This window comes from Marmota monax, unplaced genomic scaffold (assembly GCF_021218885.2).
Source record: "Marmota monax isolate L192 unplaced genomic scaffold, Marmota_monax_Labrador192_F-V1.1 WCK01_AAM20220418_F8-fsc00164, whole genome shotgun sequence".
Taxonomy (NCBI): Eukaryota; Metazoa; Chordata; class Mammalia; order Rodentia; family Sciuridae; genus Marmota; species Marmota monax.
This window is the reverse complement of record NW_026693313.1, coordinates 308,774-319,682: the sequence shown is the minus strand read 5'-3', so window position 1 is coordinate 319,682 and position 10,909 is coordinate 308,774. Positions and strand designations below refer to the sequence as shown.

Below are 10,909 nucleotides of genomic sequence, written 5' to 3'. Positions count from 1 at the left end.
CCTGGCATTTCAGATATTTTCCCTGTCAAATGCTGATTGGTGGTTGCTAGAGGGTTGCTATAGGTCCTCACCTAGTGTAACTGAGTCAGGGACACCTGGTGCTGCAGATCCCTCCTGTTAAAAAACTCAGCAGGGTTTGTATGTGCCTAGGAGCACATACTTGTGGGTTTTTCCAAGGACAAGGGTCATGCCCCCTCCCTCTACACAGGCCTTGAGGTAGAAGCTGGTTTCAAAAATGGAGTCATATCAGTTTCTCAAGAGCACTTACTTTCCTTGTGTGTATGAGTTCCTGAGACCATCCCCAGTACCATAAAATAAAATAAAATAAACATTTTGTCTTTTGAAATATCCAGTCTCAGATTTTTTTTTTACAGCAACAGAAAAGAGACTAAGACAATAACTCATATAATTCTAATATAATAGTTGCCAAACTTGGAAGCCTGCATTGGATAAAACCATTTTTAAATGATTTATTTAATTTGCTTTGAGAAAAGAGTATAAATATAGTGAGAATGATTTTTTTTTCCTCTAAGAAGATCTAGAGAAACAAGCTGCTAATGTTGAAAAAGAAAGGGAGGAAGGTGGGAATTTGTGATGAGTTCAAATATGTCTAACTTTCTGCCGGTCATTCTCCTTTTCTAGTGTGTAAAAGAAAGGTTTTACAGTTAAAGAATCTATTATGTGTGCTGCCAAAAAATGGTAGGTTAAGACTGATTTTTTTTTAGCTTAAGCTGATTTTTGCAAGCTTATCTGTATCTCCTATTTAGAAGAACTTTATAAATGATTAAGAGAATTAAAGAGGAAGATGTGAAACAAAAAGAGAATCTGAAAGATATTGATGATGAAAATGTGGCATTTGAGCCCAACATACTGAGGATTGCTCTGTAAATGTTCTCACCTCCATGCCTATAAACTCATCTTCACCTCCAAATGAGGAAGGCAAAGGCACACACTGTTTTGTACATGCACCTCGGAAATGAATACATTGGGTAGTCTTTCGTGCTAGATGAAGTCAGACAGATGAGATAATCCTGCTTTGATGTACCCTGTTCTGGATTCTGGATTCAAGGAGGGGTTTGATAAGAGTAAGTAGGAAGAAGAATAGATTTGAGGAAGTAGAGATGAAACTTCCTCTTCTTTTGAAATAGCTTTATTTTCTTGTCAGCTTCTGATGTAGTGCTGTGTAGACTGAGCCTCCCGAGTGACTGCTTCGAGTGGAATCCTCAACATTTGCCTCAGAGTATTATGAATTTTCTGAACTCAGAGATAAAGAGAAAGTTCTTGGATTTACTCTCTTTATATTGCATGTAAGTAAAGTCCCCCTTTGGCTAATATATGAGAAGTAATTGCTTGGCGTATCAAGATGGCACAACAATTGATGCCCTAGTACTATCTTTACAACCCTCAGGTTTGAAATGTGACTCTTGGAGGTGGTATTTGCTCAACTCTTTTTACACCTGCTGCTGTGAAGGCTGCTGTTCTTATTCTGCAAGAGCTTTGAAGGAGAGAGCTGTGTACTCATTCTGCTTTTCTTTTCCTAAATGGGTGTTGAACTCACAGCTGGTCTGACTGTAGGCCACCATTTGATTTAGAAAACCTCAATTCAGTATTTGTTTGGATACAGATGAGTTCATTTGGGGAAAACTCTGTGGCCACCATCTGTAGAGAAAGCATGTTCTTTGTGGAGAATCCCCCTTTGCATGCAGATAGCTAGAGGGGATTTTGCTTTTAGATAAAGGTCACAGGCTAGACAGAATATCTCATATGAATATGAGGGATGAGTGTTGGTTCACAGGCTTTTACAGAAGACATCAGAAGTGTGTGATTTCCTTTTCTTGGTGTGTGTAATAATTTAATTATAGGAGTCAGAATTATAACCCAGCAAAGCAGAAGTGAACTTTAATAGTCTTTAGGGGCCTATGAATTCCTAGTACCGTCCCAGCCATTTTGTAGTGATATGGAGTTTGGTTCCTATTTTAATTAGAAATAGAAATGGAAAGAGTGCAGGTTTCTTTCTGCTCCCATCGTTCAAGTGAGGAAGAAAGGGACTTAAGGTTGTGCTCTTGTTGATATATTCATTCTTTATCTTTTAATTTCCTTCCTTTCCTTAATATGTCAAGCATCTCTTCTGCAGAAGGTCCACGTATGAACATTTCAGGCAAATTGCATTAAGCAAAAGCACATCACCAGAGTATGGAAATAGGAAGTTCTTTCCTGTGGTAGTTTGCTGTGGCAATAAGAGATAAGAAATTACTTCACAATGATTGCCTGAGACTTTCCTTTTGACTTGTGTGTCCTTCTTGAAGCGCTCACTTCTGCTTTTCATCCAGCTTGGAGGCTCTGCAGTGTGAGCTGGTAACCAAAACACAAGTTGAGAATTAGCAAATAATTGCAAGGTGCAATATGATGTGTGTGTGTGTGTGTGTGTGTGTGTAGAAAATAAGGTTTTTAGTGTTGTAGAAAATTCTGCAAGTGAGGGAATTACTGTACTTCTGGTCCTCAGAAAAGTTAACTTCCATATACTATGTTTTCAGTAATTATTAATTGAATGGATGAATGACTGGTAAGATTCATGACATGAATGCTGTTGGGTAGCTTTGCTTTATGTTTGTTACCCAGGTACCTTAGAAAATAAAGATTGGAGGAGATCAGTACGAAGCAAGAGAGAATAAGAAAATGTGGAGTGAAGAAAAGTATAGAAAACAGGTGATAAAAAGCCCTAGGTGGGCAAAGTGAAAGGGATTGCATATGGTAGTGGAGGTGATGGTAGAGATGGTGGTGGTGGTGGTGGCGGAGGTGATGGAGAAGGTGACGGTAGAGATGATGGAAGTGGTGGCAGATGGTGGGGATGATGGTAGAAGTGGTGGTATGGTGGTGGAAGCGATGGAGAAGGTAATGGTTAAAAAGGTGGAGGTTTTGGAGGAATTAATAGAAGAGATGTGGAGGTGATGATAGAAATTATGGAGTGATTGTAAATATGGTGGTAAAGGTGATGGTAGAGATGGTGGGGGTGATATTGGAAGTGACAGAGGAGGTGATGGTAGAAATGGTGACTAATAGAGATGAGGATAGCAGAGATTGTTGAGGTGGTAATGACAGGTAGGTCAGTATCATATAGCACCCCTCCCTAACGAACAAACAAACAGTTTGCGGTCAGACACATCTGTTTAATGAATATATCTACCACTTACTAACTATAATTTATGAACCTAGAAAGTGGTGATTATAGTATTTGGGCATCATATTAGGATTAGAAATGCGATGGCATAGCGCTTGCTATTCATGGACCACTAAATGACAATTATCAGTATATATTTCTTCAGTTTTCAAATCACCATAGCCATACTTAAAAATTTGACCACAAGTTTATCTTTTCTCTTTTATGCTTTTTGCCACTTTCTAAGTTTCATAAAAGAAACACGATTCTTTAATCCTAGCTATGGTTTAATTGTGTGCCCCGCTCCCCCCCCCCCTCGCATGGAAACCTTGTTGTGGTGGTATAAAGAGGAGGAACGTTTGGGGATTCCACAAGGAAGTGGGAGGGCTCTCCTCATGACTGCTGGCAGTGCTTCCACAGAAGGGGTTGAAGGGAATGTGCCTGCCCCTTCCTCCATATGAGGACACAGAGAAGATATTATCTGTAGGATTAGCTTTGGTCTTGGGCTTCCCAGACTTTAAAATTTTTAGAAACCAAATTCTGTTGTTTATAAGCCACTGGCCCCCTATGATATTTTGTTTCAGTAGCAGGAATGAACCAAGATAATAATTTGTTAAAAAGGAATGTCATAAACATACTCATCAGCATGGTTAAGCACCTCATGATATGTCTAGATAAAGAAAAACCACCAATATAATGATATTTATGGAAACAGTTTCATAATGCACTGCTGTCAAAGAAGCTGGATGCAACTTTTTCAACTATGCAAAAATATTGCAGATAAGCAAGATTGAGGTAAAGTAGGCTAAAGTCCGTGAAGAATGGGTTTATAGCTGATGGCTATTTTTGTCTTTGTACTTTTTTTTTTTTTTTAAGTTTTGTCAGTTGAGCATACTTGGTTTCTCTTTATAATATGAAAACAAAGTAAGTGTTGAATGAAAATAAATGAACAAAAAGTTAACACTTTCTTTGTCCTCTGCCAAAGACAATGCAGAAGTAGTTTGTAGTGATACTGTGCTTAAGTTTGTGGATCATTGCTATCTAAGAAATGGCACTGATAACTTATGCTAGTTAGTCTTTTTAGGGGAATTCCCTTTGAGATTAGAACTGGCACAGACTCATGTGTCAGCTTCAAAATGGCAATAAGCAAAGAGGGCTCCATCTGGGGATGGCCGGTCTGATTAATTCCTAGAATCAAATGAAAATGAGCTATTTTCTCTGAATGACTAAATTGGATTATTTTCTAGTAGGTTCAAAAGTCAATTCAACAGTTAATATTTCCAAGTTAAACTTAGATTTCCCCACACACAAGTAATTCATTTTTAAGGGAATTTTGACTTAGCTATCATATTGGTATAAATGGGGAGTGGTCAGAAACACATTTTTGCAGAGTCAAGAAATAATTTCTGTTAAGATCATGGCTCTGCCATCTCAGAGTGCCAGCATGCCACCGTGAGTCTCTTATCAGGGACTTGACCGAAACAAAGTGTTTCAGCTTGTAGGTATGGAGAGGAATCTCCTGTTTTGTTTTAGAGATGACTGAGTAAGAGAAAATTGGCAGAGAAAGAGTGAAAGAACTGAGCAAAAACAGCCCTTGCAAACCCACCTGGGTATGCTGGTCGGAGTAGTTGAAAGGCAAAAAATTAGCCAGCGAAACTGACCTCCAAATTACTAGAATACGGACGAGAATTTCATAAATGCTGAATCAAAAATGACCAGATCTTCAGTGGAAAATAGTCAAGGTTACAAATGAAAGAATTAATCAAATCAAAATCCAGAGTGCAATATGAATTGAGACGGAAAGCAGCAGCATGATATAGTTTTTAACAGGAAGTCCCCAATAATCCCTGAATATTTCATGTGTAGGGCACTGAGTGATAGCACTGAGTACTTGTTGTGGTCTAGGCAGGTGATCAGAACTTTTATTTTTACATTCCAGTTTACATTTACATTTAGTTACACTTACATTTATAATTTCAGCCACTTTTCAAAATTGTCAAGGAAAATGGTACTATATTGTTACCTCTGTGAAACTGAAGCTTAGAGGTAAAGTGTCCTGTTTCATATCACCCCACTGGGAGGGGTAGATGCAGGATTCCAAACCAGATCTTAAACTCCCTGAGCCTGTGGCTTCACTTATATTCTGTGCAAGGTAAAATTCTGGTTTTTTTTTTCATATAAGAGAACAATTTGAGGTTAAGGATTAGAAGGCAAAGGGTAAGAATAAGCAGATTTGCTTGCTACTCTAAAATCTAAAGTGAAATTCTTTCTTACACCCTTATGGAGGAGGTGGTGAAAAGGGATTTTCTTTTGTCCAGGGATTTAATAGGAAGTCCCCAACATGTACTTGACATGACTGCACATGTGTGGTTTTCAACACAGCCTGCCGTGCAGTGGCCAGGTGGCACTGTGTAGGCAATGCTTCTCAACCAGCAGGGTCAGCAGGGTTTGGAAGGGCTCTAGAGCCACCCCTGGGGAGTCCGCAACCCCAGTCAAGATACATAACGGTTTCTTCCCCACTAGGATCCTCGGGCTGCCCTCTTATAATCTCTAAGTTTAAACCATCCAGTTTCTATTTTGAGTATTAATGCACTTATATTGGTGGGACTTTCTCTGTTTTTTTTTTTTTTTTTTTAGTGGGAACACCATGGACCCATAATCTAGGAGACGTGGGTGCTCCGACTGCTGACTGTGACATGTAATAATTGGGTTATTTTATATATATATATATATATTTTTTTTTTTCAGTACCACAAAGCCAGGCACTGAACTTCTCCACACTTTAATTTTCTCATCTATAAAAGCAAAGATAAAAAATACCTAAAATGTTTTGCTATGTGGACCAAATGAGATTAAGTAAATATGGTTTGAAGAAAGTAAAAAAAAAAAAATTTTTTTTTGACTCATGGAACCCTTTTATCTTTGCTCACGTCCCATTTCCTTTTAACCATATAGAGACTCAACTGGTACCCAAGAGCTTTACTGACAGAAAAGAATTATATGAAAGGAGCATGAAGGGAGGTGTAATCAGTGGAGTTATGCCTGCCCCTCAAAAAAGATTTTGAAGTCCTGCCCCATAGTACCTCTGAATGTGTCCTTGTTTGGAATAGGGTAGTTGTAGCTCTATAATTGGTTAAATTAAGATAAGGTCATGCTGCAGGGCTGTGGGTCCCAATCCAATAGGACTGGTACCTTTGTAAGAAGGCAGCCAAGTGGAGAGAGTCACCCAGGAAGACCGCAGGATTGATGATGGAGGGAGATGGGAGTCATTGTTCCCAGGCAAGGGTTGCCCAGGTGGCCGGCCACTAAAAGAAGCAGGAAAGACACCCCCAGAGTCCTCGGGTTTCAAAGGGAAGGTGGCCTGTGGACACCCTGACTTCAGACTTCCAGCTTCTAGAACTGTTGTTTTCAGCCACTGTGTTTGTGGTATTTTGTTACAACAACCCTAGGACATTAATTTGGGGGTGGGGCAAAGAATAAAAGTCATTTTCAGTGCTTATCATACAACCATCTACATTGCTGGCAAGTGGTTCGAGGGACCAAATCCAACATGACTCATTTCTCTGACTTTAACCTGTGGCATTGGATCTCAGACAGTAGATTTGATTCATCTTTTAATGGGAATGAATAAAGACACATTTACAAAATGAAAATCAGGCTATTGTGACATCTATAAAAGGGCATCCTTTCATAAATTGAATCTTATTAGGAATCCTGGCTTATTATACCAATGTGGTCATTTGCTAGATATGTATCATCTGTTTCTATTTGAGTAGATATTTATTTCCCCAAGTTGTATGTTGGGGGGGAAAAAGTCCAAATATTCCAAACTAGAAAATGCTGCAATATGATGGTGCATTTGTTCAAACATAAAATTTAAGGCTCCAATCTAAACATTTAACAAGAAGAAACTTCCCAATTAGTGCCCATTAGATCATGCTGGTAGTTTTATCTATAATTGTTGATCACTTTGAAGCATGCATTTACTTTGGTACCTGCATAAGTATTTTAATGACAGCATAAAGTGCCAGGGTTTCAAGCATGTTCTTGAGTTCCTTTGAAACATGAGTCCCTTTAATTCCCTTTTCAATAGAGTTTAAATTACCCCAATTCCTATGACCACGATTATCACCAGCAGAACAAAATACCTAACAGGAACACATCATTGCAGGAGGCTAATTCATTTAATCTGCACAAAACTAAAACTATGATTTTGCTCTTCCTCTTAATGACTCCTTATTTAGGTTTTCTTGGACTTGTTATTAATTTTATATAATCTTTATTGAGATATTTAATAGAAATTTGTGACTGGATTGATTCTTTCACATTTGAACAGGGTGGAAGTTATTTTTTTCCTGACTGTCATGAAGAATATTCTTTCCTGAGAGTCTTATGCACTGATCTCTAATGTTGAAGAGGAATACAACATTTAACTCCCCATAAGCACTCCTGTTCTCCTTAGTGAATATGAATGTTAGCCATATAACATGATGGGGCCCATTTAGGAATACTTAACATTTACAAAATGCTTATTGAATATCTCATATTTTCCAGGTGATTTGTCAGGTATTTCATTGTCATAGAATGGACAAGATCGCTTTTGCAATTTCCTTACAATCTCGTGAATTGACACGGCCTCTTCTTGGTTAGATTCAGTTATGGCCATTCTGTCCAGGTGAAGGATCTAAACTTGAACTCTCCTGGTAAATATGGTCAAGATTTTCCAGCTAAAGCTGGATTTTTCTCTGGAACACAGGTACCAAGACATTTTGCACTTGGATTTTCAACTTGATTAATCAACTATGGCAGCTTTTGCGTAGGTAGCAGGGACTTGAATGAAGGATTGTTGAGCTGGGCACTAGAGTACTGTTTATTTTTATTTTCTGAACACTCACAAACACTCCAAAGTTTGTGCACATCAGTCATCTTGAAAGGAACGCCAGACCCCTGGACTCTGAGCCAAGAAACCAGAGCAGGGAGAAGCAGCCAGCCACCACCGAGGCAGAGTAAGTGAGCTGAGCAAGTCAGGTTCAGGGATTCTGGTTCTCTTGAAGTGAGTTTGCTTTTACACTGGTGATTTGGCAGTGGTAGTGTCCTAGACGTGGGGCGTGGTCATTTTCACCTTGCTTACTGGGAACGAGCTTCTCTGTCAGCTTCCCACGAGCTCACATTTCTGGGCTTAGTGGAGCTGGGCCTTCTGCCCATGGACAGATGTGCCCGGCCAGTGATGCCTATTCCTGAGAATCCCTGGAGCTCAAAGGGCAGCAAGCACCACGGAGGTAAGCCCCAGAGCAAGGACAGGCAACCGTCCACATGGGCTCCTTGTTTCCAATGGCATCTCCTCTGCAGGCTGCATATATCTCAGCAACCGCAGTGGCTTCGTGGCTGATGTGTGCAGTCAGCACCTTCGTCACCACCAAGAGTTAATGTGTGATCGTCACCTGCTGTCTCCAGCAAAGGTGTTAAAAGCACTGTATTAGTTGTTCATTTTGTAATGAAATAACTCTAGGAAGTGCTCTTATTATTAACTGGCTTCCTTTTTCTGATGAGGAAACAGGTACAGAGCATTTAAGAACCTGGTTTAAGGCCACACAGAAATAACATATTGAGGACTCCAACTCCAGTGTTTTGACTTTGGAGTCAGAATTTGAACTTAGGCCTGTTGAACCTGAGAGTCCATTAACATAGAGCTGCCTTGAGGGAGTATGAGATGACGTCCGTGATGTGATATGGTGTACGGGTACCAGGCATTTCTTATTTGTTTTAGATAAGCTTGTTTCACATTTATCCACCTTTCCCCCATCCCTGGAGCTGGGAATGATGGCAAACAACCCCACTTAGGCCAGAGGAAGCTTCTCTGGGTGGATAATAATTTTAGGAGTATTTGTTGAGGAGAATCTTGTTCCTGAGACATTTCCAGATCGAAGCTGAGGTGGGTTGGGACTGAGGGTGATGAACACTTGCTTCCAAGAATTCAGATTGAAAAAGGGAAGAAAAATTTTGTTTTATTAATACTTTGTTTTTACTAAGTCATTACCAAAACATTTACTGATTTGTTCTCTTCTTAAACAGAAATTGTCTGAACACTGTAACTGGCATTGTTTAGCTAACATCAAGTTTAGCCAGAAAATTTTGGATTAGAACAACATATGCATTTGTAATATGTATTAGATATGTAGTATGTAATATAGTATATTGGTTATCTATATCCATATATCTATTATTAATTTTGAAAAATTGTCTAATATTAATTATTTGATTACTATTGGTGATGCAAAGTTTTTAGGAAAGTTTTCTTGTGTCTGTGTGTGAGGGAAAACATGAACTCATGAGAGAAAAAAAATGAAAGGAGGGTGATAGAAATAAATTTCTATTGTGAAATGAGATGTATTTCTCATGCTATTTAAATAGGAATGTAGTGTGGGGGAGGAATTGTACTTTTATGCTATCTTTATAGTTTTCTTTGTGTTATCTAAGTAGCCAAGATTATAATGGTTCATGACTACTTGTGTTTTTGTGTCTATCATATTTTTTCTACCATGTAATTGATGACTTAAAAAATCAGAACAACCATTTTGCCAAAAAAAGGAAGTCAACATTTTGAGTTTTTTGAACAATCTCCATTCATCCTTTCTGTTTATTATAAGATTGGAAAAAGGTCTTGAAAAAGGAAAAGATCAGTATATACTAAATTAGATAAAAAATGGAAAGAAAGAATCTATAGGCAAGCAATTCAAATTCAACCTTATAGTAAATTTATGTTATCAACTCACTATTTACAACTTAAATTTTAAAAATAACTATTTTTCTTTAGTGCACATATGATGTACTTTGTTACTAATGATGCAGATAAGCAAGGAGAAGATAACTATGTCTCATGACCCCATAACCTTGAAATAGTCTTAATAGCATTTTGGTGTAGTAAAATCTTCAATGCTTTTTCCTTTTTTAAAAAATATTTGTGTGTATTTACCAAAAAAATGAGTTAAAGCATACTTTGATATATTAAAGTCACATTCCTAACACATTATATATTTCAATATGTGCAAAAAAGTTGGCCACCACAACCCTATATATGTAATGGGTAATGAATGGTATGTAAAGAGATCTTTCTTTTTTATAGCTGACCAGAAAAATGTTTAAATATTTGAAATTGGTAAAATACTTCCAAGAATCCACAGGTCTAACAAGTTTTCAACCAGAAAAAAGAAGATCAGTCATGTAAATCAAAAGAAAGCCAAAGGTAGTGAAAGTTGCAGAGGGAATGTCTCCATGTGAATGTGAATGGGTAAGTTAGGGTGTCACAGCCGGTGGCAGCTGCTGGCATCATCTGGGAAGAGCCTGATCCTCAACTGACTTGCATTTTTCTTTGCCTTGGTGCTTGGAATCCCTGGAGAGGAGTAAGGCCCTGATCTTCATGTGTTTTTAAACCAACCTTCACTCATACAAAGAATGAGAAGGACTGAAAGATAATTTCTCAAACACAGAAATTCTCTTATGTCTCAACACAGAAAATAAAAAGTTGAGAATTTTCTCTGCATTAAGCATTGTGGAAAATATGAAATAAATATTTGAAAGTAACTGTCCTTAACAATATCTTACTAATTTACTGGGACAATGAAACACACACATGAAACATTCAACTGAAAGACTCGTGGTGATACCTGAGCGTGGTACTGAACAGGGTAGAGGGTAAGAACCCACAGAGCCAGAAAGCAGGACCCAGGAGAGTGTCAGGATGGAGGGATAATC

General features: G+C 38.3%; 1 protein-coding gene across 6 annotated transcripts in view; it reads left to right on the top strand.

Annotated features, from left to right (window-relative positions):
• Positions 1 to 1,165: 1,165 nt before the first annotated feature.
• Ipcef1 (interaction protein for cytohesin exchange factors 1) overlaps positions 1,166 to 10,909 on the top strand; it is a 163,211-nt gene continuing 153,467 nt past the window's right edge. For 3 of the 6 annotated variants that reach the window (XM_046456625.2, XM_046456622.2, XM_058583186.1), the window contains exon 1: positions 1,168 to 1,307. The gene's annotated coding sequence lies outside the window, so the exon portion shown is untranslated. Of the gene's footprint in view, positions 1,308 to 10,909 lie in introns of all 6 variants that reach the window. The other 3 variants (XM_046456626.2, XM_046456623.2, XM_058583187.1) reach the window with 2 other exon arrangements.